The following is a 10,264-nucleotide window of genomic DNA, read 5'->3' on the forward strand; positions in this document are numbered from 1 at the left end:
TGAATCTGTAGATCACTTTGGGTAGTGTAGACATTTTAACAATGTTGATTCTTTCGATCCACAAGCATGGTATGGTTTTCCACCTATTTACATGCTCTGCAATTTCCTTCCTCAGTGTTTCATAGTTCTCCCTATAGAGGTCTAAACCCATTTTCAAGTGAAAGCTAAAGCTCAATGCATATTAAACCAATTCCTTTTTGAAATTCTAGAATAGAAAATGTCCTTAAAACATTCTTTTGAAGATATCTAAATTTAAAATAGCCAACTTTTAAAAGTCAGGTTTTAAGAATAGTTTTCCTGTTTCTGGAACCTTATAAGCCAAGTTGTTCTTTTTTATTCCCCCTTAGTAGGAATGGACATTCTATGACTAAATTGTAAACCATTAACAGTATAGGGTTATAATGGAAATGCTGACATAATCTTAACTATAATGGGGAAATCTGCATCACTGTAATCTCTTAGCTGTTTAAGGGCAATACAATCCAGTACAAAAGACATTATCTGATATTTGGGCAAGTGGGGAGGACAGTAATCTTGTTCAAAACAGCAGAATGTGATTGTCTCTGAGATACCTCTAGAGATACATAAACATTCTGTGTTTCCACGTATGGGTATTCCATTCGTTTGAAAGGAAATGAAAATTTTCCCGTTCATTCTTCATAGTTCTTTCCTTCTACTTCAAAATTGGCCTCAGAGATAACATCAAGGGGCTTTCACCCCTCATTTGTTCAGAAGTATCCAACTCAATCTCAAATAAGAACTATGAATACCAAGATACAAAACAAGCAACCACACATTCCAGAATCATCACAACATGTCAGTTTCAAACTGAAGTCTGACTGGTTCTATATTCATACTACATCCACGTGGGATTTATCTTCACCTCAGACTTTTTTAAATCTACTTGTACTGTAGTTATTTCTGTCTTCTCTGTGTGATCACCGGGTTGTGGGTTTTTTTGAGAGCAGAGGCTATTAATTAATCATTTATGTGTCTTCCACAGGGGAAAGTAGGTGCTTTGAAAATTTTAATAAGTAATGCTTCTAAAATATGATTATTAATCTTTAAAAATAAGTACTCTAAAATATCATTTCTTTTTTATGGACAGTCTGTGTAAATCACACATCAATACAGAATCTATATGCTCTCTTTCTGTTGTTGGAAATGTTTGGGTTTTCAAAGATGATTGTGATGTTTTTCCAGCGTTCTGCTATTTTATGTTAGCTGTTGTTACCAATCTCCTGAAATTATGAGATCTAGTTTTGCTTAGTGCCATATGCTGAGCACACAGAACTTACTAATGATTGCCACAAATGCAGATTTTACTCAATTTTTAGTAAAAAAACAAACAAACAAAAAAACCCTTAAAATTTCATCCTTACGTATTTACATTTTATCTTCTTTTTTAAAAATAGGAGATTACATTATTAGTCATGGACTACTTATACAACATAACTATACTACTGATGTGGTTTTTGAAGAGAATTTATTCCAAGACACATAAGTAGAGACATTTGTATATTTACAGGTTAGTGGCTTCTGGAATTCTTTTCCGATACTAACGGTTTCTCTAATATTGTGCTAAAAGTTATTGTCTAACAACTTTAGTTAGGCAGAGTGGGTTTCAATAAGTGACTGTTGAATTTTACTAAAACCATTGTGTAATTTTTAAAATGAATAATGATGATGACCAAGCTTGTTGATTTTACAGCACCAATATTCAGTCTTTCTTCATTCATTGTGTCTCCTTTGGATTTAAACACCTGTGAGGAGAAAGGTATGGGGCTAGGTACTAATAGAAGGTAACCCATGAGCATTAAAATTCTTTTCTCGTTAAGGGGAGATGTTGAGATAGGGAAGGTTTTGTGTCTGGGGGGATGTACGCCTGCAATGTCCAGAAGCTTGTGTCAGGCATGATGCAGAGCCTGCACTTGCTCGAGGACTGGATAGCAGGAGGATTGAAAAAAATACGGAAAAGATGAATCAAACACTAGCAGATTATTCAAAAGAGTTATCACTCAGAAAGCACTACATAGTGAGGGAAAATGTGATGCCGCAAAATGATACAGAAACAGATATTTTTGATATTCACTTTAGCTGTATACTTGTTAAACAAATTCACTGGTTTTTACTTTTTAAGAAAAACAAAGAGAAACCAGAGTAGGGTGAGGCTACTACTTAATAGCACCTGTAAACCCAAACTAACAAGCATGGTTGAGTCTTCTCTGCAGGGGATTGGAAATTTCAGGTTTATACTAGAAGAGTGTCCTTCCCCTTCTACCTGACTGAGAAAATGAAGCTGCCTCTTGCACCAAGATCAGATTTATTCTTACAGATTGTTTGCTAGGCCTCTAAATGACTCCTAGAATCTTAGCATCCTTTGAGAACTTAAAGAAAATCAAATCCTAATTACTATTTTATCCCAAAGTACCTGAGAAACAATTGCCCAGTTTTAAACAAATCCTGTGACAGGGAATTGACCTCTATGAGGAGAAAGTCATTTTATTTTGAAATAATTTATTGTCAAAAAATTTACCCTATTTTAAATCGTGATTCGCATTTCCATTATTTCCACTCACTAGGCATTTTCTTGTCTCAGGGACACACGGCGAATGACTCTTCCTTCCGTTCAGGAGCCCTTGTGATTAACCTGACGGCAACCTGTCATCCTCACTGATTACTGCAGCTAATGAGGTAGGCTAGGTGGCGTCCCCTCCCTCGTTTACTCACTGACACATACATTTTGCTTTTCAATTTTCAAACTCAGTTTAAACTTCTTTTACAAGAGTACAGTAGCTATGCTTTATAGCCAGGATATGTATATGTGTGTGTGTATATATATATATATATATATATATGTATAAATGTGGACCCTGTAATTACATGATGACATTTGCTTTTTTAGAATTCTCTTTTCTACGCTACTGAAATTATTATAGCATATTAAGGTAAATTTGAATCTTTACACTAGCATCAATTCATTCATTTACATAGTCATTAATCCATCTGTTTACTCAACTAGAAATCATTGAACCCTCAAAGATTTCATATTTTAGTGGGAGACAGTAACAAAAAGCCAAGATGTATCGTTAATATAATGTATTCTGTGTTAGAGATATGCTCACAGATGCATATAAGGAGTACATCTAATATATTTATTACTCCTTTGAGCTTTACATAATATATACTTTCAACTTTTCATTTTGAAGTGATTTTAGACTTACAGAAAAATTGCAAAAATAGCACAGGGAGTTCCTATACAGCCTTCATCTAGTTTTTCCTAATGCACAACCATGGTACTGTTACCAAATTTTAGAGATTACAATTGGTACAATACTACTTACTAAAGTATGGGCTTTATTTGGATGTTGTAAGTTTTTTTGATGAAAAAATTCATCTTTTTATTGTTACAGTATACAATCTGGAATCACACCTTGTACAGTCAACCCTCCACATCCACAGCTTCTGCATCTATGGATTCAATCACAAGTCAAAAATATTTGGGAAAAAAAACAATAAAAATAGCAATACAACAATAAAATTAAAACAAATAAAAAATCAATATGGTGTAACTATTTATGTAGCATTTACATTGTATTAGATATTATAAGTAATCTAGCGATGATTTAAATTATATGGGATTATATGCATTAATTATATGCATAGGTTATATGCAAATACTATGCCTTTTCTAATTTTTAATTTTTTTTATTTCAGCATATTACAGGGGTACAAATGTTTAGGTTATATATATTGCCTTTGCCCCACCCAAGTCAGAGCTTCAAGCATGTCCATCCCCCAGATTATGTGCACCACACCCATTAGGTGTGTATATACCCATCCCTTCTCCCCCCTCCTATCTGCCCGACACCCGATGAATGTTATTACTATATGTGCACTTAAGTCTTGATACGTTAATACCAATTTGATGGTGAGTACCTGTGGTGCTTGTTTTTCCATTCTTGTGATACTTCACTTAGTAAAATGGGTGCCAGCTCTATACAGGATAATACAAGAAGTGCGAGATCACCATTGTTTTTTTGGCTGAGTAGAACTCTACGGTATACATATACCACATTTTATTAATGCACTCATGTATTGATGGGCACTTGGGTTGTTTCCACATCTTTGCAATTGTGAATTGTGCTGCTATAAACATTTGAGTGCAGATGTCTTTTTTATAGAATGTCTTTTGTTCCTTTGGGTAGATGTCCAGTAATGAGATTGCTGGATTACATGGTAGTTCTACTTGTAGCTCTTCGAGGTATCTCCTTATTACTTTCCACAGAGGTTGCACTAATTTACAGTCCCACCAGCAGTGTATGAGTGTTCCTATCTCTCCGCATCCATGCCAACATTCGTTGTTTTGGGACTGTCTGATAAAGACCATTCTCACTAGAGATAAGTGATATCTCATTGTGGTTTTGCTTTGCATTTCCCTGATGATTATAGAAGTTGAGCATTTTTTCATATGTTTGTTGTCGAAGATAGTTTTTATTAATTTTGTTCATAAGAACATCATAAAATATTTGCCCAAGTTCACCTATGACTTTTGCTTTTCTGAAACTATTTTTTTATGACTCCATGTTAATATTTTCTTCACTTTTTGTCCAAATCTTGTGAACATTTGAGATCAGCTAAACATCACCCCAATTATCATTTTTGGTCACATTTCTTTATATTTTTGTTCTTTTATAAAATTTTTACTTTCACAGGGAAAACAGCAATATGATAACTTCCTGAACTAAACTCCTTAAATCATCTTGGTTTTACAATTTCAGAACATGGAGAGTAATCATCTTCTCTGTACTATATCAAATCTGTTTTCTATAACGTAAACAATATATCTGTCTAGAGTGTTTTAGATGACAAAGATGCTGCCATGATCTGCCACACAGTTATGGGGTGTGCTGATAGAGGTAAGAGAAGCAGAACTTTTTCAGTTAGAATGATTAATGAAAGAAGAATTACCAAAAAAAGGACAGAATAAGAAATAAAAGTAGACAAAGATACATAATAGAGATAACTTACATCTGGTCAGTAGTATACTTATTAGCAAAATTTCAACACTGCTCTGAACTACCTCAATTATTTTTGAAAACTACAAAATGTAAGTTAATCCAGATGACAACTTATGGTACTATAGTTTAAAATCACATTATAAGCAGACCAAACATTAGTGATGTTTATAGCATCTATTGATTGGTTTGTATTTTAGGCACATCCCATTTATTTTTATGGTAAAATAGAAATATGCTTTATGGGATAAAATTACTTCCACCTTTATGACATGAAATATTTAACAAAATATAGTTGTTGTTGTTGCTGTTCTTGTCGCTGTTGTTTTATTGGGAAACCTGGAGATTATAGATATGTTGACAGAACTAATTCCTTAAGCATTACTATCATATGAAAAAATACATACTTATTAACAACTAAAATAAACAGTATTTTTGTTCTTAAAAAACACTGAAGGCTATCTGATTAATTTGATTTACTTTCCTTACAAAATTATATATAAGCTCTTTTGTTTCATATGTTATATAACCAATTGCATACGAAGGAACTCCTTAATACATTGACTTAAAAAGACAAAATGGTCACATGCTAAGTAAAAGCATTATCTTCTAATATGTGACTAAGGATCTTACACTATGACTGTTAAGGTGTATTTTCTTCAAATTTTAAACTCAGTGAAATTTCTGGTGGAGTTTGACATCTTGTTCTGGCTGTATAAATGGAGATTCCATTTCTTGTTATACTATAAACCTCCATACTGTTTTTGATCATCAAATAAATGTGTAAGGATGGCAGAAGAAAATGTCCAAATATTATGCTGCTTCTCCAAGAATTGCCTTTCAAGTGCCTAACTATCAAAAAAGAAGAAAGTATAATGTGGACAAAATTATTTTCAAAACCCTGTCCTCTACTCTACAGAGAATATAAATTTCAAAAATGTGACTTCCCAAACATCTGCTGTATAACCAGCCAAGGCTGGCCAGCGTTCTTACGAGTCCTCTAGCTGCCAAAAGTGCCCTATGTGTGGGAGGAACTGCTGGCTCCCAAACTGGAATGGCTCAGAAAGGAGGGCAGAGTACAGCAGGTTCAGGAAAGGCAGCAACATGGGAGAGGGAAAGGGGCCAAGTTCTCTCAGAATCACCTACGTGTGTCCATTTGCTTTGTAACTGCAGTGTGGTTTATTTCATTTCAGAGTGGGAATTACAACGCAAGAGATGCTTAGAAATGACACTTCATCTCAATGGAAAATAAAATTAGCTACAGATGGTGAGGATCTGCTCGTCTTCTATTACCTGGAGTTATAAAGGTGGTAGTTTATCACTGAATCACCTTACTTGGCTGTAGTCATACAAATCACAGTGGGGGATTTTAGTGTTTTAGGCAATTACTCTTCTCATCCCCTAATCCTTCAAATGGTTTCTAGAGTAAAAATTCTGTTATTATAGCAAGAAGATATGATTGTGTTGACTCAGGGTTGAGAGATTAAAAAAAAAAAAAAAAAACCTCATCTGAGTTTTTATTTTTTTAAGTACATATAGATAGGGAAAACACAACACTTTTATTGAATCTACAAAAATTCAGTAAATATTTTCAGTGCGAAGATAAATGATTAATAATGTACTGCATGCAAGATTAAAGAAAAAATATGTTGTATCGAGCCATGGCACTTGCAGACAGAGGAACCATGGTGGAAGTCTGGAATATTTTCTTTCCTTTGCTTCTTTTTTGTTTCATTTTTCCTTAAATTAAATAAAATATTTAATTATGAAATAATCCAAACACATAGAAAACATATAATACCAGAAACACATATAATCACCATGCATTAAATGCTATAATTTCCATAGTGGATGAAAACATACATATGTTGTATATGTGCATGTCTATATGCAAAATACAGTATACCTGTCTATTAAAGTAATGATATAATACTGTTGAAATATTAAATTTGAATTTAGTTAATTTATTAAAATTATTTTAATTTGTTGCTATAACTTTACTAACAAATATTATTTGTATATTTTCACATAAAATATATTGTAATATAGTTCAAAACGATGATTTTCTATATGGCATGGTCAAATTCTAGTGAGGATCCTCTTCCTGGTTGCAGACTGTTGACTTGTATCCTCACATGGTGGCAAGAGCACTAGCCAGCTCTCTGGCCTCTTCTTTCACGGACACTAATATCATTGATTAGGGTTCCACCTCCATGACTTAATTGTATCCCAGAAGCGTGACCTTCAAGTGCCATCCTTTGCGAATTAGGGTTTCAACATATAAATTTGAGGGGAGTGCAAATATTCAGAACATTGTAAACAGGAAATCAAGCACTTCAGATGTCAAAAGCATAAAGAGAAATGAATTGAGGTGAAATTTACAGTCACTACAGCTTTTTACTTTCGAGGTTCTTTGAACTTGAGTTGCACAGCAGAGAGGCTAAACAAAAATTGGCCACCTAGAATTTATAGTAAAAAGAGGAGTTTATATTGAAGCACAAATATAAAAGGGATAGGGACAAAAACAGAAAACAGTGTAAGAATCTCATGACAAATGCTGAAATCTCTAACACGTTCATTTGGATTCCCAGAAGTAAAAGGGAGAGAGAATAAATAAAAAGTAATATTTCCAGTAATACTAGTCCTGAGTTTTTCAAAGCAGGAAAAATCATATATCCACAAATTAATTAGAGATCCCCTATGGCCCCAAATGGGATAAATGCATCACAGTAAAATTCCTAAAAAGTATTTTAAAATATTTTTGCCTTAGTGAGAGAAAAAGAGACACAGTATGTTTAAACTACATTAATTAGACTAATAACCAACTCTTCAAAAATTAGTGATGAAAGATGAAAATACAATAGTAGAACAGGTTAAAATGTTAATTGCAAAGATGTGGAAATTTAAAAAAAATTGAAAAGGCAAAAATTTACTAAGAACATAATAATTTGCTAAATAAAAACATAGTAAAATTAAAAAATAATAGAAAAAAATTAGCCAGGTGTGGTGGCATGTGCCTATTGTCCCAGCTACTCAGGAGGCTGAGGCAGGAGGATCGCTTGAGCCCAGGAGTTTGAGGTTGCTGTGAGATAGGCTGAAGCCACGAGACTCTATTCAGGGCAACAGAGGGACACTCTGTCTCAAAAAAAAAAAAAAAAAAAATCAAAATAATAATAGTTCAAAAAAATAATAAATAAAAATTATAAAACTGAAACCTAGAAAAATAGTGGAAGGAAATTTCTTTTTTTCTAAAGATTAAGAATAATGTTGTGACTATTCTGCTATAAAAATATCTTGAAGAAAGTTGCGTATTAGGAATACAATTAAAAAGCTAACATTTGGAGAAGATAGTATTGTATTGATATATATATTTGTATATTCTTTGAATATTATTGAAATTAATAAAACAACATTATATCATTATTGAAGCAATTAAAAAAAAAACCATAGATCTTCTAATCTGGATTAATAAACTAAGATTACCCTAATCACATCTGATACACTTTTACAATGGTAAGGTTTTGTTTCCCAGAATTTTATAACCACAGACATGTGCTATAAATCTATGGACAGGTAATGTTTTTCTCATAACAAATCTAGTAAAGTTGGGTGTATTAGTATTGAAGTTTACAAAGTGCATTAAATTGTGGAGTAAATGTGAATATGTTCTTAGTGAGAGATTGAATAATGTTCTTCCAGAAGACTTCATGTAAACTAAGCCCAGAAATAGAAAGTAGCAATCATATACCTGGTTCCCTTTCCCCTACAACTACGTAAATTCCTGGAGACAAAGGTCTCAACATCAGTGACTGAACACAATTGTGCTGGGGTCGCAGGTTTTCCCCTTTAGCATCTCTTTGATCTGGGCTCAGCATTCAGGCAGTCACTGATATTGCCAAGTACCTTTAGGAATATTCTGGAACAAACTAGAAATGTGTTAAGACGTCCCGTTCCCTCACAGCTCTCAGCATAAAACAGAAAATGCTCTTTTAATTTACACTATGCAAATCCTAAAGACAGTAACAAAATTAGTCCTAAAGAATCATAGGAAGGATTGTTGAGTTTGGAAAGGTAGGTTATTTCCACATCTCTTGGAGTCTAGATTGTGTCACAGGAATGGGATTATAGAAGCTGACATATAATAGATATTGTGATGATAGATACTGAAATATCTCCTAAGAAAAGGATTTTTTCCCACTAAGAAAATGTTTAATTGACAAATTGTGGATGCCAAATGAGAGAGAGAGAGAGAGAGAGAGAGAGAGAGAAAGGGGTGGGGGAAAGCATATAAACTTGAAGACAGAAAAATCTGGTGATTTGTCATTGTTTAGATATTTACCACTGACTTACAATTCATTGACAAGTGTATACTTGAAGAGTCTGCAAATTGTTCTGTGCCAAGACTCTAATGAAAGACCTTTTAAATCCAAAGAAAGTTATTTAGAGGTACTGTAGCCCACTACATTCACCATTTATGGAGAAATGGAGCCCAAATGACTTGAGTGACTTACTCAAAATCATAGTTGGCTAGTGGCAAAATTGGGATATAAATCATATACCTGATTAAGTTCTAAGAGATCATTTAAAAATAATGATCAGGGGTGCAGAAATTTGGAAGGCAGAAAGGAATCCAAACTCTCAAATGCCAAATGGCTTAGGTAACAAAAACTTTTCCCAAAGATCAGCATAGAATGCTTAAAAGTGTGATTTTCTTAGGAAAAAACATGGTGGTTTCCTATTATAGTGACTTACTATGACATTGTGAAATGAAATCCATTCCTAATGTGCCCTGAATTTGCATATGCAGTGGTTCTACTCTACTGCCATGGCCCATTTTATGAGCTTTCGCATGCAGAGCTAAAATTCTGAATTCTCATTTACTTGAAGCTAAAAATTAATGACTTTGGTTCAATTGCAGAGTAGGCTAGTGAGGCTAGGAATTGAAATCTTTATTTAAGATACTGATTTTTTTCCTTCCAAGTTTCAAAAAGCAATAAAGTGCCTTTATCTATTTTCTCTCTGTGGGTTAGCAACGACAATTCAATAGCAATAGAAATACTACAGAGCTACGTTGTGAAGTTGAGGTCCCTTTTCTAAAACTTTCCTCCTAACTTTATTCGTTTTTCTTTCTTTACTGTTGTTTGCTAACATAATAATAGGTGCTTAAAGTGCCTTACTTTTCCCTGGAATTGTGATATATTCAGTCATCTCTGTGGCAGTTGTAAATGATGAAGGAAAAACATTGG

This window comes from Eulemur rufifrons, chromosome 5 (genome assembly GCF_041146395.1).
Source record: "Eulemur rufifrons isolate Redbay chromosome 5, OSU_ERuf_1, whole genome shotgun sequence".
Classification (NCBI taxonomy): Eukaryota; Metazoa; Chordata; class Mammalia; order Primates; family Lemuridae; genus Eulemur; species Eulemur rufifrons.